Here is a 24,012-nt window from a genome sequence, read left to right on the forward strand (position 1 = left end):
CCAAACGATCCAATACCTGGGTGCGCAGCTTGCGTACAGTTTTGTTTTGAATGCTCCTGATAGCGTCCATCTATATCTAAGAAATATTTTAACCCTCGTTTGCGACCCTTAACACAGCAGCAGTAAGGGGATCATCGCGCGGGTAATACCCGCTGCGGACGCTTAGCGTTTAACCCAGGCAATACCCGGGCCTCCCGGTACCCCCTCCGCGAGTCCCCTTTACTGCTGCTGCTAAAAACCATGCTTTTTGCCCAAAAATCATAAAAATGCCCTAATTTTTACTCTTCATAAATTATGCATATATTTTCAAAAGTTGTGAAAATGGACCAAAATCGATCAAAACCATGGGCTATAGTCTATACTTTTTGCCCGAAAATGTTCAAAAATGACCTTTTTTTCACTCTTCATAAATAATGCATATCTTTTCAAAAGTTGTGAAAATGGCCCAAAATCCATCAAAACCATGGGCTATAGTCCATGCTTCTTGCCCGAAAATGGTCAGAAATGACCTTTTTTTCACTCTTCATAAATAATGCATATCTTTTTAAAAGTTGTGAAAATGGCCCAAAACCCATCAAAACCAAGGGCTATAGTCCATGCTTTTTGCCCGAAAATGGTCAGAAATGACCTTTTTTTCACTCTTCATAAATAATGCATATCTTTTTAAAAGTTGTGAAAATGGCCCAAAACCCATCAAAACCAAGGGCTATAGTCCATGCTTTTTGCTCGAAAATGGCCAGAAATGACCTATTTTTCACTCTTCATAAATCATGCATATCTTTTCAAAAGGTGTGAAAATGGCCCAAAATCGATCAAAACCAAGGACTATACTCCATGCTTTTTGCCCGAAAATGGTCAAAAATGAATTTTTTTTCACTCTTCATAAATGATGCATATCTTTTCGAAAGTTGTGAAAATGGCCCAAAATCGATCAAAACCAAGGACTATACTCCATGCTTTTTGCCCGAAAATGCTCAAAAATGAATTTTTTTTCGCTCTTCATAAATGATGCATATCTTTTCAAAAGGTGTGAAAATGGCCCAAAATCCATCAAAACCATGGGCTATAGTCCATGCTTTTTGCTCGAAAATGGCCAAAAATGACCTATTTTTCACTCTTCATAAATCATGCATATCTTTTCAAAAGGTGTGAAAATGGCCCAAAATCCATCAAAAGCATGGGCTATAGTCCATGCATTTTGCTCGAAAATGATAAAAAATGCCCTATTTTTCACTCTTCATAAATAATGCGTATCCTTTCAAAAGGTGTGAAAATGGCCCAAAATCCATCAAAACCATGGGCTAAAGTCCATGCTTTTTGCCCGAAAATGGACTGTTTTGTATCTTTCATAATTCATGCATATCTTTTCAATAGGTGTGAAAATGGGTCAAAATCGATCAAAACCAAGTGCTATAGTGTATGCTTTTTGCCCGAAAATTACCAAAAATGACCTATTTTGTATCTTTCATAAAACATACATATCTTTTCAAAAAGTGTGAAAATAGCTTAAAATCCATCAAAACCATGGGCTATAGTCCGTGTGGTTTTCGTCAAAATGGCCAACAATGACCTGTTTGGTCTTCCCCATAAAAATTGGATATTTCTTCAAAAGGTGTGAAAATAGCCCTAAATCCATCAAAACCATGGGCTAAAGTCCATGCTTTTTGCCCGAAAATGGCTAAAAATGCCCTATTTTTCAGTATTCATAAATACTGCATATCTTTTGAAAAGGTGTGAAAATAGCCCAAACTAGTACTCGATCAAAAACATGGGCTATAGTCCATGCTTTTTGCCCGAAAATGATAAAAAATGCCCTATTTTGCATCTTTCATAAATAATGCATATTTTTTGAAAAGGTGTGAGAATGGGCCAAAATCCATCAAAACCTTGGGCTATAGTCCATGCTTTTTGCCCGAAAATGATAAAAAATGCCCTATTTTTCACTATTCATAAATAATGCATATCTTTTCAAGAGATGAGAAAATGGCCTAAACTCGATCAAAAACATGGGGTATAGTCTATGATTTTTGCCCGAAAATGGCCAAAAATGCCCTATTTTTCGCTCTTCATAAATAATGCATATCTTTTCAAAAGGTTTGAAAATGGCACAAAATACATCAAAACCATGGTCTATAGTCCATGCTTTTTGCTCGAAAATGATAAAAAATGACCTGTTTCACTTTTCGTAAATCATGCATATCTTTTCAAAAGGTGTGAAAATGGCCAAAAATCTATCAAAACCCTTGGCTATAGTCCATGCTTTTTGCCCGAAAATGATAAAAAATGCCCTATGTTTCACTCTTCATAAATAATGCATATCTTTTCAAAAGGTGTGAAAATGGCACAAAATCCATCAAAACCATGGGCTATAGTACATGCTTTTTGCGCGAAAATAGTCAAAAATGCCCTATTTTTTATTCCTCATAAAAAAACAATGTCTCAAGAAAAGTTGTGAAAATGGTCCAAAATCGTTCAAAACCATGGGCTATAGTCCATGCTTTTTGTCCGAAAATGGCCAAAAATGCCCTATTTTTCACTCTTTATTAATAATGCATATCTTTTCAAAAGGTGTGAAAATGGCCCAAAATAGATCAAAACCATGGGCTATAGCCCCTGTTTTTGACCGAAAATGGCCAAAATAAATCTGTTATGCATCTTTCATAAATACCCAAAATTTACCTCTTGCAGATCCTTTGTAAGTAATGCAAAATCTTAATAATAATAATAGTGATAAATATTTATTTATTCTCACTAAGTATGATTGTACACAAGTGCTAGTCTGAGCGAGCTTTTTTAGTGTTATTTCTGATATCTTTTGAAATTTAATTTAATAGACCTCCTAGGCTTGGACGTAATGTTGTCCCATTTCAGACCAAGTGTCACTCCCTTGAGAATAAGATTCTTTGTTTGAGTTGTATACATATTCATGTGTCTTCTCATGTGCAACCGTTAAACAAAGAAATGATACTCTAGGGAATGACACATGGGCCTAGTTGCATAAAGCTCTCTTAAGATAAAAAAAGCTTAAAAACACTCGTAAGTTACCTAACCTAACCTACCTAACACCTATATTGTTTTGGAGCAATACTTACGGATGCTCTTATCTTAAGAGAGTGGTCATATAATAAAACTCTTATCAACCGAGCTTGGTCGGTCTGTACGGGATAATCTTGACCTCGGCCGGGTACAGACCTCGGTCAAGATTATCCCGTACAGACCTTCCGCTCGGTTAATAAGATCTAAGTATTAGTCGTGTAGTGTTTTCTTCGTCCATGTTCAACTAAAGTCTTGTACAAAACAAGCCATCATTTGCTGCCATTTTTCAACACAAGTTTGTCGACTTCAAAACAAAACATAACCAACTCAAAGTACTATTTTATCAATGAAATGTTCTAAAATAAGAATAAATATCGATGGTTTCTTTTATATCGATAAGAAATATTATGATTTGACAAAGAAAACAAGTATTTTTGCTGTTTTCCGTATTTCAAGTCCAACTCCCTTTGCTCAAAATATGAAGAAAAAATAAATATTTGTCAAAAAAAGGTCTCTTTTAACTTGGTTGAATAAAAATATTGATGAAAACAAACTTGTTCTTGTATTGATATCAAACTATTGGACATTTGTCAAGAAATATTTTTGATTTTCAATGGATTTGTTTGAATATTTGTTGAGTAAAACACAAATCAACTACAAAAATAAAACTACAAGGATTTCTTTATTATTGAATACAATATGATATTATTCACAAAAACAGATTATATTCTACTCGTTTATTATGGTTTCATTCAGTATTTTGGACAGTATTATTGACCTAAATGAACAACTCAACATCAGGGATCTGACTCAAATTCAGTTCACATTCACTTGTTATGTTATTATTACCCTGTAAGTTTAACACTTTTACACGACAATCATCACGTATTAATACTGAACACAGACACTGAGCACCAACATCTGTTATTTTATTCCAACTTAGGTCTAGGTCTGTTATCTTAGTACGAGGCAACATTTCGCATATTATTTTAACACCAACATCTGTTATATTATTAGTACTTAGTTCTAGGTGCGTTATCTTAGTTCTAGGCAACATGTCACATATTATTTTAACACATTCATCGTCAAATGTACAACAAATCAGCCACAGTTCAGTAAGAGTAAAAACCATAACAAGAGAATTACACAACATTCTCATCCCTGATGCTGATAAAGATGACAAACAAATGTTCAATCTATTAACAATGATTGACCGTGTAGATGTTGAATGTTGTTTAATTTGTTCTGCGTTGATTAAATTCACTATATCTAATAAAAATCTTATGTACAAACAATCGATATCAGTTATTCCACTAAATACAATCCTCCCACCCCAAATACAGTATATGTGTTTAAGGTTATTTATTACTCTGGTAGAAAATCCATCGTCTTCGTACTCGTACAGACAGGATAAAGTTAGTAGTTTATTCCTCTCATCGTATTCGTCCCCTGGTTTGATATTTTCTATCAACTTTTCCATTAGTTTTTCATCTTTTTCTCTTGAAAACATTCCCGCCATGAACATGAATGTCACATCGCTCGTTTTCTTTTTCTCTGGGATTTGTTTTTTCTCTACAAACGAAAAAGCACAGAGAAATTCTTGAATCGTTAGGTGGGTGAACGTATATTCAAGTGGTGGTTTCTCGAATGGAGATTTTTCAACGCCAGGACAACAGTCAAGTAATCCACTCGCTTTCAGGTTTGTTATTTCTTCATCGTTAAGATTGAATTTTTTCATATCATTTTCGTTGAAAAAATATTTTTCTTCCATCATTAAATTCACCGCTAGTTCAGCTAGTTTATGTAATATTTCTTGTACTTTAGTTTCTTCCATTTCTTCATATTTAGAAGAGGAATGTTTCTTGATAAATAATTTGATTACTTGATGATAAAGTTCTGTTCTTGTGACGAGTAGTCTTTCTGTGGTTTTTGATTCAGTAATGTACCACTTAATATAGTAGCACATTAGAAAACACATCACAGGAATGTGACCAAAACTTAAAAGAATTTCATTCGTTTTGATGTAATCAAGTGCTTTGTTCTTCATGCTTTCGTTCTCTTTGAAATAGTTTTCGATGTATTCTAGCACTTGAAGTGAAGAAAATCCTCGAATGTCACATCTCACATCAAAGACAATTTCTTTTAATTCCTCGGCTTCTTCAGGCCTCGAGGATATCAGGACCACTGCACCGTTTAACATCTTTCCTTTCATGATTTTGGCAATCAGAGCAGGAACAGGTATTTTTTCATCAGGGTCGTTTGGGTATCTTGTCTCAAAGTCCCCGGTGATTTTCTTTCGTTGTTTATACTCATCATACCCGTCGAGTATGATGAGCAGCTTCTCAGGATTATCAATCATGTACTGCAGTAATGGCTCGTCTATCACCGAGTGCTCGTTCAGTAGGGAGGACTGACTTAAGATATCACGTAAGTCAAGCCTTTTTTCTTTTGGAAGAACAAGTTGACGGAATGTCAACAAGAACACAAACTGAAAATCAGGTACTTTTGCATTTTCTTGATCTTCCTCAAACAATCGGTTATTCGATCAATCCCGTACCAGCTTACGACAAAAAAGAGATTTTCCAATTCCTGCTTTGCCCGTCAACAAGATAGATTTAGGATTGGTCGTGCAAGAAGCTGTAGATTTCTGATCATCATTTTCTGGGCAAAGAAACATTTCTGAACAGTTTGTGAGTTTTGTACTACTCGCTTGAATTTCATCCAATTGCCTCCTGCCAAATCTCTTTTCTTTGGGTTCCTTGAAGTGTTTTGGACCGCGTTGGATAGTCACACTCGTAAAGATGTCATCGGTTCTATTTTTCTTCTCTTCTTCCTCTGACAACAGAAAATCGGTTTGCGGTTTAATGGATGACTTCAGTTTTTCTGTATATTCTGAAAATCAAAACACAACAATTTAACACCCAAAACACAGGAAGAATAAAATAAATAAATATAAAACACAAATGGGATTTAGCAGTGGCATTTCTACAGAGTAGCTATTCATCCACTGTCATTCCAATGGGAAGAAAAGGTAAGAATAATATAATCCTAGTTTATAAAATATATGAGATATAACGTGCCCGCTGATTGCCTGGTTAGCGTATCTATATCAGAGGACAGAGAAACGCTCGCGCAAAATCGTTCAAAAATATTTTATAAAAGCAATATAGAACGGCTGCTTTGGTTTCACATGATATTCTAAACCATCAAGACCTCAGCTGTGTCATTCTCAGTCTCCTCGATCTCATCCAATATTAATTAATTTTATGAAATATGCAAGTGTTATAGTTTAGAAACACGATGGTACTGGCATAACCTTCCTGGAAATATATTAGAAATAAAACTAAAGCCATTAAGTTTTTAAGGTGTTTCGATACAGTTTCGTGATCACCAAACAGAACTTTTTCAATCGTCGCGTTGGCAATGTTCTGTTTGCTGGATCATTTTGGAACTTATACCAGTTGTTGCTCTTGGTTTGAAGTTTGTACTAATGTATATTTTATTAAAATCAAAGTCTTCAACGCAAGAAAAATCGAAGAAAAATCGAAAATTGGAAAAAATAAAAGTGCGCGCGATTCAGATGTGCTGTAGAAAAACTGTTAACTCCTAAAAATCCCCAATTCATGACAAACGAAATATCAAGGATTTAAAGAAATTCTTATGTTAGATTTGGAGAAAACCGCACGAACATTTCATACTCTCAGTTTTGTTTATCGCTTTTGCGCACTCGGTATAAAAAAATTATTATTGAATAGAATTATTCAAAAATATCTTAAAACGTTGCTGTTGCTCTTGTTTTTAAACTGTGTGAGTTTGGTCAGCTATTTCCTTGCTGGTCTTGAGAACTAATTTTTTTTCGAAGAGCGTTTTTAAGTAAAGATTTATCAAATCTTCAAAGTTTTGCGTTTTCCACGATTTCTCATAAACGGCTCGAACGATTGTTAATTAAATTTAGCTACGTCTTCTCAAGGATATATAATCTGTACCTGCAAAAGCTCATGTCGGTTGATTCATTCTAATATTTTTAAAATGGCCCTTGAAGTTGGGAAGTCACAAGGCAAGAACTCTACAGTCTCTTTTCGCGGTTCATAAGTTTATGCTAATATATTCCTGACACAACTATCAGTGCATTCCTTTGTGATTGCTCTCGCTCGATGCCTTTTGTATTTTATATGGTGCAAACCATTAGTTATAAAAATCAAGTTAGAGCAAAAACACTTGAACTGTGAAATAGAGTCAAACTAGTTACTAACAAATAGTCGCTATTTAGATACTAATAGTCGTTATCACTGAGCCAGAACAGTTTATGACACAACAAGGAATACACAAGAGACCAATACAAATATGTTTTTATCCAGTTTTATTTCAAGCAAATTTATTAGAGTAATTAGGACTCACACAAAGGAATACACAAGAGACCATCAATTCTAAATGTTTTTTATCCAGTTTCATAATGAACATATTCATTAGAGCTTTCATTTTAGAGTGCATTCAGTTAATCCGTGAAATTTCAGTAATACAAAATTGCACAAAATTGTACAAAAGCCTTTGGTTTCTATTGTTTAACTTGCACTATTTAGTACAAATAGTAATTTGTGTTTCACGGATTAACTGAATGCACTCTAATTTTTGAGTCCTAATTACTCTGATAAATTTGCTTGAAACAAAACTGGATAAAAACATATTTGTATTGGTCTCTTGTGTATTCCTTGTTGTGTCATAAACTGTTCTGGCTCAGTGATAACGACTATTAGTATCTAAATAGCGACTATTTGTTAGTAACTAGTTTGACTCTATTTCACAGTTCAAGTGTTTTTGCTCTAACTTGATTTTTATAATGTTTGTCTTTGCGGAAGTTCAACAACAGCGACAACTATTGGACTTGGGGGTAAGGGGGGGGGGGGGGGGGGGGGGGGGAGGGATTGGTGGAATAGAGCGCAGATAATGTTACCGGAAGTAAGAGCATTTTCGAGTGGTCACCCCTCCCCTACACGTGGTGTTTTGTCGTATGTCAGCGAGATTGTGATTTCTGATTCGTGATTCAGAAAACAGAAATGCGATTTCTGATTCGGGAAACGGAAATCCAAAATTCTGCATTCTCTCCTTCAAACTTGTATTTTCGCCTATGCAATATACCCAGGCAGTGCCGAAAAGTCAGTTTTCTGATTTCTGAAACAGGAATCTAAAATAACTCTTGTACAATTCCCGATTTCTGATTCCAATAATCAGGTTGGCCGCAAAGCATCCTGATTAAAACGAAAAACTAAAAAAACAAAAAACAAAAACAAAAACAGAAACAAACAAACAAACAAACAAAAAAAAAAACAAACACATTAGGAGTATGCTAAATGATTATACTGAAAGCTATAAATGTACACACCTTTGGCCTGTGAAGTATCTGCTGAATTTCTTTTCACTCTCTTACCAAAAATCTCCTCAATCTCTTGATGGAAAGTCTGCTCCATTTCTTTCCACTCTTTAAGTGCTCCAATAAAATTCTTTTCCTGTTCAGGGTCCATTGTATCTATTTTCATCCTCTCAATCTCTGGTTTGTATTGAGGTCCACCCAGTCTCACCAACACATCTGAGATCTCACTCCAGTATTTCTCAAAGTCACTGTCACTAACAGCTGTTTCTGTGATGTGGCCATAAAGTTCATTTCTAAAATATTTGACTCGAGCCAAATCAGCTTCTCTACTCAGGTCTGTAGCAACAGGGGGCTTGTCCCACCCTGTTGGTGGGGGTTTTAAACCACATATATTACGCAGTAGAAAAAATAACAGTGTAATGTCAAAATCTGCTGAAGTGACAGCTGTGCTTCGGCTAGCAGGGTAGAGTCTGTCCCATTGTTGTTTGGTTAGAATCCTCTTTGCTCTCAGTCCCTTTAGAGTAGAATGCACTTTAGTACTGAGTAGTGTCCTGTGAAGGGAGCTTGGTGAATGGATTGAGTCAAATACATCTCTTAAGGCACGTGTTCCACCATCAATCAATAACTTAGAAAGGCGAGAAAAGTTTAGATTTTCTTTACTTGAAGATGCCCAACCAGGTGCCATCAGGTTTTTTTCTGTTGAATAAAACTTACATTATATTCTTCATGCTGGTGGGAAGCCCGACATATTTAAGATACACAGCTAGATTTCGGAAATTGTACGAAAATAAACCGAATACAGAGGGGGCATGGGATGGATTGATGGATGAATTAATTAGTTAATTAATGATCTAATCAATCAATTAATTAATTAATTAAATAAGAGAAATGAATAAAACAAATAAAAATACTAAGAAAAAGACAAACAGACATGACAAAAAAAGAACAAAGGAAAGAAAGATCTCGAGTTAAGCGAGTAGATTACTATGATATTATAATAGATCATAATTGGAAAGACTATGTATTCAGAGCTTCTTTAAAAATCAGCTCTCGAACTATAGGTATACTTTCTAAACTGAGACATTTTCTGAATACTTAAACTATTAAATATTATTATTAGTAATTAGTGTTTATGGATTTATTTCTTTTATTTTTTTATTTATTTTTTTTGTTTTCACAGGGGTCTCTTTTAACTAGCTCTGCTAAATGAGACATCCCCGTAAAGATATTGTTGAAATAAATAAAGAAATTCGTTAATACGTCCACAACTTATACTTTAAGTCTTAATATATAGGGCTACTTTTCAGTGTTAAACTAATATCCAACCTCTTGTCGTTATTATAAAGGGCTTAACCTATAATAACTTTTATAAGATTTGATTCCCAGTAATTAGTTTAGTTGTAATAAAAAATAGAACAGACCAGATAAATAGGCGAAAAATTAGACTTACGTTTCATTCCGTCTCCCGACTTTTCTAGTTCTGCAACAGGTCGTCCTACTCGTGTTTGTATCTGTGCTACATCCATTGGTTTACCGCTGTCTTCACGAACATCTCGTTCATAGCATACTGAGAGCAAACATATTTGGAAATATTTAAGAGAATAATTATCGAAAGAGCAATAGTTCAAACCATTACAACTTATGTACAAACTGGATCATAGAGCGCATGCCAAATATCCGTGAAACCTTTACTAGCCATGTAGCGTAGTTATCAAGTATTTAGTCGTAAAATAGCTAAGAATTCACTCAGGCACGAAATAAACAAATACATATTTGTTCACAATGTAACAGGTTGGATTCGGGATTTTTTCTAATGGGAAGCACCTTGCAGGATTTTTGTTTTAGGAAGGGGTGTACTCTTTGCTTTCCAACTCAAACACCAATAATGCAGTAGATATCAGCTCATCCAGGAAGGGGGGGGGGGGGGGGGGGGGGGGAATAGTGTTTGCACTCTGAGATTAGTTTAGTTTTTCTTTTAAACATTCGACTGTGTAGAATGCAATCCAGAGACAAAATCAAAGATGTATCGTCTACTTGCAGCTATATTGCTGCTATTTTGTACAAAATAGTGGACATTACTCAGGGTCGGATCTAACGCTTGAACTTTAACCATCAACCAATCAACAAAGAAAGCAAAAAAGATATTTTGTGAGAAATATATTCTACCTTTTACATCCATTGGCTTACTGCTGTCTTCAGGAACATCTCGTTCCCTGCGCTGACTTTTATCAAACTTCATTGATTTACCTGTCAAACATATTTGGAAATACATAAGAGAAGAACTAATGCGCATGACAGTTATGTTCAAGTACAACGAGAGTTAGTGGAATAATTTTGGATTAATATTCACTGTATTTAAGCATTTGTAAGGACTGATGAAGATATAGAAATATAGATAAGTTATAGTAGTGCTTGGGAACGAGGTTATTCCGGGCGAAAGACCCTTGGAATTAAATTCAGAAAAATTAATTTCCGACCTCGCTGGGAATCGAACCCACAACCTTAAGGTCCCTAAGGTCGGAAATTAATTTTTCCGAATTTAATTCCAAGGGTCTTTCGCCCGGAATAAAGCTTTGCACACGAAAAATCAAAACTCTGAAATTAGAAAACGCACATAAGTAATTTTCTCAAAATATCTTCTTTGAACTCTAATTTCAATAAATAACTTAAAATATGCAAATAAAGTTTTGAAAATAAAATCAAAAATCAGCATTTCGTTCGATTGATGAACTGGAAAGCGTACTTAAACGATGACAACAAAGACACACAAAGTCATGATTAAATCACGCACTGCTGAGAGCCAATCAGATTGCAGGATGTGATAGTTATTATAAAATTCATATCACTTATAAAATATGTGAGATATAACGCGCGCGCTGCTTGGCTGCATGGTTACTTATTTTAATATCAGAGGACAGAGACACGCACGAATTTGGTTTCACATGATATTGTAAACCATCAAGACCTCAGCTGTGTCATTCTCGTCTACTCAACCTCATCCAATATATTTCATAACATAAATACATGAAAGTGTTTTAGTTTAGAAACACGATGGCACTGGCACCACCTTCCTGGAAATATATCAGAAATAAGACTGAAGCCTTATATGTTTTAAAGTCACTAAATAACATTTTGTATTCTTTGAGTTGTGGAAGTTGATGGGATAATTAGATGGAAACCAGGTGGAATTCTTTTGAACAAGCATATAAATATCCTAAATATCCAGTGTCAATGATATACACTGTGTTTTTTGTCCATTTTTGATTACATCCCATTTGATTATTGACCATATCTCTTTAAAGGAAAGCTATAAGTTTTAGTCTGAAATAAAAACTATATTCCCAAGTGATTTATCAAAATACAAAAACCATTAGGGATAAGCTAAATGATTATTGACTAAATGATGGTTGTTGACAAGCCTACACAGTTTCAAGCTTTCCGAGGGATAAGCGTTACACCTGTTTTCGCTAGGACATTTGAACGAACGGTATATAATACATTTTGTAAACAAGATCTAGAACAATAAGAAAATATAACTAACTAAAAACTAGTGTGAGCTGCGTCGGTGTTTCTAATGAAACAGTAATGATGAAAAGGTAAATTATACACCGTTAAAAGATGATTTCTGATGTTTCGGACGCTAGTCCTTCAAACCTCGCCATCCAGCCCATTTCCCCATACAAATATTTATAAAATATTCGATTTTATATTTAATGTCATTTTTTCCTATAGTCAACACTATGAGCTAAAACTTTGCCTTCTAACTAATATCAATTCGCTCTTAGGGGGTAGGGTCACGTGACCTGTTGTTGCAAAAGGCTTATTGGATAAGGAAAATTGGCCATTTTTGTGGTTTTAATATATCGTTTTATAGATATTAAAAAAGAAATTAGGAATTTAGCATTTTTGATTTTAGAATCCTTATTTAAAATAAGGAAATACATTGACACCACGAAATTCTAATTTGCTATTTGAAAGGAAATGTGTCGGTACCGCAATCAAAAATCAGCAACCAACACCATGAACCAGCTAAGAAATTAACAAAACGATACGTTGTTAGAAATATATGCTACCTTTCACATCTATGTCTTCAGGAACATCTCGTTCACAGCATACTGAGTGCCTTCGCTTTCTTGTAGTACCCTTCATTGGGACACCTGACATACATATTTGGAAATACATTAGAAAAGAATTAATTTTTGAGCAGTGGTCTAGAACATACAGTCAAGCCTCAGTTTTTAATAAAGTGTCACTATGATCAAATTTTACATGTCTCCATTTCTTGGTAGCATTTTTTGTTAGAGAGATATTCAAGTTTAAGCTGATGCTAATTAGGAGGTTGATGACGTCATATTTTCAACTCACAGTTTGCCTATCATCCCATGCTGGCTGAGTATTGAGAATATGACGTCATCAGGAAAATGGCCGCCATTTTATAAACTCCAATATCTTTTGAAGGAAAAATTTTTTTTATTTGTTTCAACATAGATTTCAGTATATTTCTGAAAATATTTGATGAAATGTCATTTCCTTTTTCAAATATCTTCTTTCCTTTAAAAGAAATTGGAATTTAAAACTAATGGCTGCCAATTTCATATTCTCAATACTTATAGCCAGCATAGGATTATGGTAAGCTACATGTCAGCCCAATTTCAAACAAAATCAACCAAATTTATTACCTATAGTATTATAGGAATATAGCTGTTCTTCAAAATTAATTATCTAGATAAGTTGTCTTTGCTACAGCCTCAGTTCCAGGCCATTCCTACCTACAATTCAAGTTCTTGACATTTCTACCTTTATGAGAGATACCGCACGAGCCTATGTTAAAATGTCTATTGTGGTCATACACAAAAATTTATACCAACGATTTTCTGCACAATCAATTGCTGAAATGCTAAAATTGTTCTTAGGACCCTGGACAACAGAGAAGGCAGTTGCCATAGCAATGGGTAGCATGGATGGCGTTCACGGCTAACGCATCGTCTTTCACCGCTATGAGTCCAACGGGTCGGGTCGCTGGTTCGAGCCCTGCGGTCGTCACAAGTGAATTGAGTCTGTTTGATGTGTTGTTCTCTCCTATGCTACGAGGGTTTTCTCCTGGTTCTCCGGTTTCCTCCCTCCGTAAAAATCAACATGTGAGTTGAGGGTTGTGTGCATAGAATATTAAATGTAGTGGTAGTGCGTGTTAGCGAAAAGTGTCCCCAATTAGTGCGAAAACGCTAGAACGACTAGACACTTAAATAAAGTGATTTAGTCTCCATGCTTATTGTCATGTTACATGTTTTGATTGCAAGTATACTTTGTGCCATTTCACTTCATTATCCAAGATCCTTTAATCCAGACAAGAACAAAAAAGCAAGTCAGAAGTTTGATCATAATAGCACTTTATAAAGTAGCCTGCGTAGGATCCTCTGGTGAGGAGTGGGGATTCCTCACCGCTACGTAGGCTATTTGTTCAAAAAGAAAAAAACTAAAAGAATGCTAAAATGCAACACTTTGTTTACAGAGAATAAACACCAACAGCCAACCAACAAAGAGAAAGAAAACAATATTTGTGTGAAATATTCTACTTACTTTTAACATCAATTGGTTTACTTCTGTCTTCAGAGACATCTCGTTCACAGCATACTGAGTGCCTTCGCTGATTTTTATCATTCTTCATTGATTTACCTGTAATACATATTTGTACAAATACATTAGAAAAGTAACAGAAAATCAATAGTTTGAAACATTCAAAATTACAGGGAGTATGGCAGTAGGCCGAACACTGAAGATATATAAGGAGCTACCTTGATACATATGTATCATCAGGCCTACTCTGTGTCCTTCCTCTGTGTTAGATCGCCTAACATCACCTTAGACTACCGTTCCATAAACAGATTCAACAAAAGATGTTTGTACCCAAGCTAGACCAGAATGCACCTTGATATCGTTTTCTGTCTAGCTAGATCAACAACATATAAGGCATGATGAACAAAAGGTATTAATTTATGCCTAAGCCAGACCAGAATGCACTTTTTTCGTTATCTAAGGTCTAGCTTTGATCAACACCATATAAGGCATGATGAACAAAAGATGTTTGTACCCAAGCTAGACCAGAATGCACCTTGTTCCCTATTCCAGGTCTAGCTTTGATCAACACCATATAAGGCATAATGAACTAAAGATGCCTGTACTCAAGCTAGATCTGAATGCACCATATAAGGCATAATGAACTAAAGATGCCTGTACTCAAGCTAGATCTGAATGCACCATGTTTACTATGTATCTCCAAAAGGTCTATCAGATTAACTGATAATACAAGATAGAAACGTTATAATAAACTTTATTTTTAAAAAAGTTTCAAAACAATATATTTTTTAAAAAAACCTACAGATAACCGCCATCCGCTGACCTATGCAGGTTATTTTTTGCAGTTAACTGCCTACAGATAATTATCGACCACTGAAAAATTACTGACGCATGCTGATTGCTAAAAATTTCCGTAGGTTCTCGACCAATTTCAGATAGTGAGTACAATGTATAATAACAACCTTTGTTTTAGTTTAGCAAAACCCGAAACACATAATTTTAAATATGCCCACGGCCCGGGTTATGGGTTGTTGATTGCAATTATTATTTTGTTAGCAAGTGGGAACTAATTCAGAGCGAATAATTTAGCACTTCAATGATGATCCATACAGCTCCCTTTCGGTCAACTCGTGTAAGCTTGAGACAAACGTTTTTTGTATGTACATACAACAGGACCTTATATGTTTAAGAGTAAAACTAAAACAATTACTAATGTTAACAGTGTCGGCCTGTCTAAACCAACCAAAACCATATTTAATTTTGAGACAAATATTTTTACCTTTTACATCAAAGAGGATAAGATTCCAAAGAACTGCATGGTATTCTTCCTCATCTATTGTAACCTCCACGTCAATCTCTTCTCCTTGGCTCAGTTCCTTCAATTCTTCCATCTCATTGAAGGATTTTTTCAGTTTTTCTTTCAATGAGCCATCCTTGTAGCTCTGCCATAGCCGTTTTAGTGATGAAATGCTTGAGAGTTTTAAGACGATAACAACCGAGCCCCTAAAGAGTGCAACCACTCGATCCCAAAGCTCCACACGTTTTTCAAAGCATTGCAGTTTTTCAGGATCCATCCCATATTTACCAATTATGGCTTTTTCTGCTAAGGCTAGTAGAACTCCCTTTACTGATATTTCAGTCTTCAAATGTATCACTGTTAATGAAAAGAGATTGTATTTACAATAAGGATGTTTCAATCTCGGGCATGGGACTCACGTAGTCTGTCAAATAGAGCTTTTAATGGCCAGCTTTTGATATTCTAGACCTACTCTGGGTCATTAAATTACCCCGCCTTAGATCACCTAAGATTTTTAAATTAGATCACCTTAGGTTGCGTTATATTGCCCTATTTTTGTTCGAAAATACCTTAGTTTAACGCCTTTTGATTGCCTTACATTGCCACTCCCTGTGGCGGGGTAAGGCCCCAGATTTGTCTGACTTTCTCTTCATGAGAAGATTTGTTTTCCAAAATCAAAACCATTTTAGGTAGAGTTTAAATCATCGAGGACATTTTTTGCTTTATTGTAGTTGCTTTGTGTGGGACGCTCTGGCTTTATAACTCACCTTTAAACATATCCCATATAAAACCTATGGAAAGAACAAATTAAAGAAAACACAAATTATTTAGCTTAAAATCAGCTTATTATGAATAATAAAAAAAATTATTAATAATAATTGAACTGAATCAAAACACTACTGGCTGAGTGAAGTTAATGATATCCATTTAATAAGTTGACATCAGTTTTTTGTGTTTGTCCTCTAGATCTAATTGACAATGAATTGCATCATTATAACAGAATTTCTCAAAGTAGTGTATATCCACAAGGCATAGCGAAAGATTAAAAAAAAAGTAGTGGTGACGTTTTATTCCATTACCCACCCCTTTAAAGTGTTTAATTTAATTTTTGACCCACTAATATATCGTTTAAAGATTATCACTCCACCGTACATCCGTGTCTGTTGGAGCCTATTATTCCAATGAAGTCAGAACACTACGAGGCTTTTCTTCTTAACAAATAAAGAAATAACCTTGCTTCTCATAACCACACCCTGTCATTTAGAAAATAGACCAGAACCTCCCCCCCCCCCCCCCAGTGTTTCATAAATAATGACTCTCTTGGTTCATAATAATATATTACGTTTTGATAAGAATTCTAGTTGTAAAAGACAACGTTTCGCTGTCATCTCGACAACATCATCAGTTATAATGAAAACTGTAAACTGTACCATATATTAATATAGCTAAAGTAACTGTGAAAGTTCAATGAATAACAATGAAATAGATTAAATCAAATGAAATTCAGAGGAAAACTTGATTGCTTGATCTACGAAATATTATACATCAAAGACCTTAGACCTGAACTTAACAAACAATCAGACTCTATTAGAGCGAAAGTTTTCATTTCATTTTTTTTTTTTTTTTGCCTTTTGTCGTTTTCTCAATTGTTTCTCATTGTTGTGCGCTTTTATTGTCATTTTTCTACTTGATTTAATCTATTTCATTGTTATTCATTGAACCTTCACACTTACTTTAGCTATATTTACATAAAGAACAGTTTACAGTTTTCGTTAGACCTGATGATGTTGTTGAGATGACAGCGAAACGTTGTCTTTTACAACTAGTATTCTTATCAAATTCTTATTAAATATATTACATGTTCCAGGAATCATATACAATGCAACATATAAAATAACTCACCTGAAGCTCCTTTTACAGCTGTGAAAAATAAGAAGTCATTTATCAATATTATAAATAAACTAATAACATTAGACAACAACATATACAAAGAGGTATACGTCACAAACTAATAAATTAATTAATTGTCATCATATAATTACCATTGAATGTTTTCCTGAATATTCCTGAAAGAATATATATATAAGTATATGAGAACCTTATACACGTTTGTATCACATGCAGCCCAAGCACCATGTTCTTAAGTACAATTTGCCGTAAATGTATCTGATTAATCTGTTATGGTCACTAACTCAGGTGCTAGATCAAAGCAGCAATATTCTTCAAACTCTTAACTTTTACTAACAAAATAATAACATGTTCTTTCAAGTCATGATATTTTTTGGTATTGGATTAATATCAAAAATGTCAGTGCTAGAAGTACAAACTCTCCATAGGTTGCTATCAATAGACGTCACTTCCGGTAATAGCTCTTTTTTGATGGCTTGTAGAATCCTGGAGGTTGTTTTGATCTCTTGTTTTCTGGTTTGATGTCGTGAAAATAGTCAAATACAATAGCTTGAGGACTTATTTTGATATGTTTTGACTTAGCATCCGCTAGTTGCCCCCCAGTCAAACGCTTGTTTGCCCCCCAGTCAACTCCAAAAAGTCACGTGTTTGATAGTAAGCAATTCCCTCTTCAGCCAATAAATATTGCTATGCAACTGTGAAAGTTTTAGGAAATTGGTGCACATAATATTTATATAACATAATAATATAATATCTAATATTATTTACATACTAATGTGTGTTAAATTTAATGCATGCCAGGGGGGGGGGGGGGGGGGGGTGGGGGTGGGGGTGGGGAGGAATAGGGCTTTTGATAATGAAAAAACTGTCAGAAATGGTACACTTTTAGGGTTCAAATATATATCTGAAATTTGATATCTCTAAGGGAGCCACAAATCTAACAAGACCGCAAGAGAGTAAGCTGGTACCTTTTAGGGCGTTTTACAGGTAATACTGAGATACCCGAGATTAGCTCAGCAATGTAAGCTGGAATTACAATAGTAATGCATCCGGGATATAATTTATTTTTGGTTCATCATCTGACTTTTAATTTCTATCACTTCATACTTATAGATAAATAAAAAATAAAAATAATGAGCGTTTGGTAGATTCAAGGGTAAAAATCATTAGCTGCCATGCGCATTTGAACAGGACTCAGGTACCTTTCAGGGTTTGTTCTCAAAAATTTCCGACAAGCATCCCCACCTTTTTATATGGGAGTCCCCTCTCCCCCTTCCTCCAGAGATGAATGCAGCTCTTTTTTCATTACTTTGATTCTATTTCCTTGAGAATACAGTATTTTGTAAACAAGAATACCCTTCTGAAGTTGGCTATTCCAGCTTATAAAAATAACTAGGTTAAAGGTGTTTTAATTTAATAAACAAATTCTATGAATAAGATATTCTCCTTACATTACCTGCACATTCCATTTCGTATTCCTCAACTTTTTGCTTCAGTTCTTCTAATCCAATCTTCTTAGCTAACACTTTTATTAACTTCACATCGTTTGCTCTGATAAGACTTTGTTTTTCCAATGTTTCTACAAACTTTTCTACAGTATCGATTTCTTCTAGTTCATTTTCAGTGAGTTTAGAGAGAGATGTACGAAAACAATCTTTGAGCTCAGCTAGAGTGCCCTTTCCATCTGCGATATAAGCGTCAAGTTGACGGATAGTTTCTACCCTAAGAATGTCATACAAGAAACACTTTGTCGAGTCTTGAATTTCCATGGTTGCTACTGAACTTCTAATGACATCACCTGGACACTTTGCTTCGTATTCCTCAACTTTTTGCTTCAGTTCTTCTAATTTAATCTCCTTAGCTAACTTTTTTAATAACTTCACATCGTTTGCTCCGATAACACTTTGTCCTTCCAATGCTTCTACAAACTTTTTTACATTATCGATTTCTTCTAGTTCATTTTCAGTGAGTTCAGAGAGAGATGTACGAAAACGATCTTTCAGCTCAGCTAGAGTGCCCTTTCCATCTGCGATATAAGCGTCAAGTTGACGGATAGTTTCTACCCTAAGATTGTCATACAAGAAACACTTTGTCGAGTCTTGAATTTCCATGGTTGCTACTGAACTTCTAATGACATCACCTGGACACTTTGCTTCGTATTCCTCAACTTTTTGCTTCAGTTCTTCTAATTTAATCTCCTTAGCTAACTTTTTTAATAACTTCACATCGTTTGCTCCGATAACACTTTGTCCTTCCAATGCTTCTACAAACTTTTTTACATTATCGATTTCTTCTAGTTCATTTTCAGTGAGTTCAGAGAGAGATGTACGAAAACGATCTTTCAGCTCAGCTAGAGTGCCCTTTCCATCTGCGATATAAGCGTCAAGTTGACGGATAGTTTCTACCCTAAGATTGTCATACAAGAAACACTTTGTCGAGTCTTGAGTTTCCATGGTTGCTACTGAACTTCTAATGACATCACCTGGACAGTCCGCATTGAATTCCTCTAAAGCACTCCCATTTCTTCAGAATTTACGCTAAATAAACATAAAAAGCATAAGATATGTTCAAATTTATATTTTATTACGCATATGTATCAGTCAATTCCAAGGGTACCCATCGTGAATTTTTTAATTGATGACCAGTGACCAGAAATTTATCATTTGTCAAATCTACCCGACAGGTCGGGCTTCGTTTTTCGTCAAATGCCCGACTATGCGGACAAGTGCCTAAAGCCAATGCCCGGGATTTGCCCAGGGTACATGGGCACCCTTGAATTGACTGATACATTAGAAGTAATTGAAAATAATTACGTATGATATTTAACAAATCGCTCATAGATTTCCATTGACTGTCTTCTCATTGATATGTCATAGATGCATCTTAAAATGTCAAAACTCAAGTGGAACCACAAGCGCAATGAGAAATTTCATCCCATGTTTCTTGAAATTTCCTTACCATGCCAATAAATAATTGGTCTATTTACAACTGGTGAACAATCAAGTTGAACTTTGAACATGCAAGGTTTATATTTTACACTCAATCAATCACTCACACAACAATCAATCTTATACAAAAAATTTAAACATATAGCCCAGCGCATAACATAGATTTAAGAAAATGTTTTATAAATAATGCAGCGCGGAATTCAAAATTATCATGTTTGATATTACTAGCTATAGGACAATAAAACATAAGATTTATCAGACAGAAAAAAAAAAAAAAATAAATTAAGCGATCAAATCTGTTCAATATCAATAAAACAACACCCAGCTATCAACCCATCTAAACTGCTTGGAATCTAAATAATTCTTATTTCATTATCCTATCAGCATTATCCTAAGTAAATCTTCAATAAGTTAATCGTTACTAGAATATACTTTACAGAGATCAGCTATAGTCGCACCTAATGTTTTTGTTCTTCGTTGGGGCTATATATATTATGCACAGCAGCTTGTCACGGTCTACACACCTCTAACAGTCTTTGACATTGACGGAGAGCCGTCAATCAATGAAGTGACGTCATACAAAGGGATCAAAAGGAATAGTCTTCGTTTACAGGCGAAGCCACACCAAACAGTTTATTAGCGCTCAAATTTCTTAATTTCAACATAAATTCCATCGTTATGCGACCGCACTTTCAGTAAATATGATTTCAATAGTTCACTTGCAGTTAAAATATCCCTACCTGTGTAGCGGTGTTCGTTCTGGTACTTCTGTGTGATTCCTACGTTAGCAAGAACGCTTCAAATGTTCTCCACTTTCAATACCTAGATAATACGAATCTCGTCAAATCAAATTAAATTGGAGGTTTAAAACTATCTTAATCTTACATGTCCTTTAGAATTTCGACTTGTTTTTTATGTAGTTTACCTTAATGTTTCAATCCCACGATTTATTCCGTGATAAACTTCACTTCCGCGTTAATGATCGTCCGTCGCTTCGAAGTTCAGTTTATTTTCTGTATCAGACCAACAAAAATGCATCAGTCATTTATAAAAGAAACTGTTAAACATGAAACTTGTAGACTAGATTTACTCCATGTCCGATACCACTGCGCGAATGATTCGTTAGTTATACTGCTTCCAACTAGTCAAAGCCAAGTCAGTCAGCTATATCTACGACTTCGAATCTTACAATTGCTACAAACAAACTTGACTTAATACACCATAACTTGTTCATGTACAGGCATAGTTAGTTTATTGGAACTTGAACTTATGCTTATTTATTGGTAGAAGAGGGAAATTAGACTCTATCCTACACGAAAACGAAAGTGAAACACATTGATACAAGAACTAGACAACGAAAATAAAGTCTAGCGCTCGCTATGAAACTACAATAACTTTCTGGAACCTTCTAAATCCTTACCTTTAGCAAGTACTCTACTCATTAACTATGCTTTCAGTTAGCCTTGAATCTTATAGCGACACCAATTTCTCTAAGTTCTCCAAAATTGTCTGTAGTTTATTCGACAACCTCAGTCTTGAATGTTAATAGTTCACAGTCTGGTTGGTTTGGGGCTGTGCCCTTTAGGTAACACCCAGGTCATTTTCAACCAATAGAATCGTTGTATGCGAGCTATGACGTAAGTCTAAGCCAATCAAATATGTTTATTACTGTCTGAACTGTTTCTTGTTTTTAACTCTTGGATACGCGTACACCCTTTTCTCTTTGTTGTTTTCAAGGAGCGAAGCGAAGGAACACCTGGCCGCTCGAGATATATTTTCAACGAGCAGCCTCGCTTTATTATTTATCTCCTCACTTTATAGTTCACTTCCTGTCAAACCGCATTTTCTATATCCAGTTGGCAAAACAGAGAAAGCAACGCTTGATAAACTTATGAAGTGAGTCCTCTTGAACCGACTTCAATTTACTAACGCTAGAGAAATTGGTGGCTAGCTCGACAAATGAAGCATTGTAAAATACATGATCGAACCTTTCTCTATATATTGTTAACGATTGTTGTGTAATGTACCCCGTTGAAACACGACGATAATTTTAAACCGGTTTTTCGAAAATACGAATCTCGTCAATCCAAATTAATTTGGAGGTTTAAAACTATCTTAATCTTACATGTTCTTTAGAATTTCGACTTGTTTTTTATGTAGTTTACCTTAATGTTTCAATCCCACGATTTATTCCGTGATAAACTTCACTTCCGCGTTAATGATCGTCCGTCGCTTCGAAGTTCAGCTTGTTTTCTTTATCAGACCAACAAAAATGCATCAGCCATTTATAAAAGAAACTGTTAAACATGAAACTTGTATAGACTAGATTTACTCCATGTCCGATACCACTGCGCGAATGATACGTTTCTTTATGCTGCTTCCAACTAGTCAAAGCCAAGTCAGTCAGCTATATCTACGACTTCGAATCTTACAATTGCTACAAACAAACTCGACTTAATACACCGTAACTTGTTCATGTGCGGGCATAGTTAGTTTATTGGAACTTAAACTTATACTTATTTATTGGTAGAAGAGGGAAATTAGACTTTATCCTACACGAAAACGAAAGCGAAACACAATGATGCAAGAACTAGACAACGAAAATAAAGTCTAGCGCAATAAAGCTATAAAACTATAATAACTTTTTAGAACCCTCTAAATCCTTACCTTTAGCAAGTACTCTACTCACTATGCCTTAGTTAGCCTTGAATCTTATAGCGACACCAATTTCTCTTAGTTCTCCAAAATTGTCTGTAGTTTATTCGACAACCTCAGTCTTGAATATATAATAGTTTACAGTCTGGTTGGTTGGGGGCTGTGTCCTTAAGCTAACACCCAGGTCATTTTCATCCAATAGAATCGTTGTATGCGAGCTATGACGTAAGTCTAAGCCAATCAAATATGTTTATTACTGTCTGAACTGTTTCTTGTTTTTAACTCTTGGATACACGTACACCCTTAGCAGCAGTTAGGCGGACTCGCGAAGCGCCGGCATTGCCAAAAATCGAAAGTCGAAAAACACCAGGGGGGGGTGGGTTTTTGGAGGTCGGTAACCCGCGGAACAGGGGGTCTTGCGTGATCCGCCGGCAGCGCGAAAGGTGCCTAACTGCTGCTCTGTTGGGGTCGCAAACAGAGGGAAAGATATTCTTTAGATATACATGGCATCCGTCGACAACATTCAAAACGAAACTGTGCGCAGGCTGGGAAATCAGGTGATGGATAACTCAGATGCGGATTTTGTCTTTGCGACGTTTATGGAGGGAAAGACAGACAAGACGATGAATCACGAGATGGCTGAAAGGATAATCGACAGAATGCCGGACGGTGACTACCGCTTGGAGTTGACGTTCGTGAAGTATTTGGACGGCGAGTGGGTGATAGAAAAGGGCCGTAATCCCATCAGGGCGTCTGGTAAGCAGAGTTTGTTCGTCTTGAATAAGCATACGAGACCAGGGGCATTGGAGGGAATTGACATGCTCTTCTATGAGGTCGCTTACCCGGTTACCGTCGTCATTTACGGCGCGTACGAGATTAAGGAGCCGGATGTCAGAAAGTTGCGACCAATGCGACATCCAGGTAATTGTGTCGGGAAGTTGGTAAGAGAGTTCTTCGAAGATTCCTCTCGTGGCGGCAAGCTTACGCCCAAGAGGAGAGAAGCCATCAGGAAATGGGAAAATGACACTTATAAGACTGGAGGCTCTATTGAGAACATCAAGAAGTTAGAGACGGCCTTAGAACGCCGCATACACGTGAAGGACATCACGGACGGTTGCATTTACGAAGGGACGAAAAAATATGGAGGTAGAGGTGCCCCTATTGTCATCTACCAACACAATGGACACGCTGGGCGAGAACTTAGGTTCCCCAAAAAGAAGGAAACT

The 24,012-nt window shown here is 35.6% G+C and overlaps 1 pseudogene across 1 annotated transcript; it reads right to left on the reverse strand.

Moving 5' to 3' along the window:
* Positions 1 to 3,699: 3,699 nt before the first annotated feature.
* Positions 3,700 to 21,653, reverse strand: LOC116295838 (uncharacterized; annotated as a pseudogene). Its single transcript, XR_016119184.1, has 14 exons — positions 21,552 to 21,653; positions 21,057 to 21,144; positions 20,872 to 20,953; positions 18,640 to 19,720; positions 17,318 to 17,341; positions 17,178 to 17,195; positions 16,043 to 16,066; positions 15,258 to 15,632; positions 13,982 to 14,077; positions 12,478 to 12,561; positions 10,571 to 10,651; positions 9,855 to 9,971; positions 8,417 to 9,100; positions 3,700 to 5,928 (listed from the first exon to the last, which is right to left on the reverse strand). The product of XR_016119184.1 is annotated as an uncharacterized LOC116295838 (transcript).
* Between the last annotated feature and the right edge of the window lie 2,359 nt (positions 21,654 to 24,012).

The sequence above is a fragment of the Actinia tenebrosa genome, unplaced genomic scaffold, assembly GCF_029948245.1.
Source record: "Actinia tenebrosa isolate PJP-AT-01 unplaced genomic scaffold, QUT_ActTen_1.0 PGA_scaffold10__47_contigs__length_13832649, whole genome shotgun sequence".
Lineage (NCBI taxonomy): Eukaryota > Metazoa > Cnidaria > Anthozoa > Actiniaria > Actiniidae > Actinia > Actinia tenebrosa.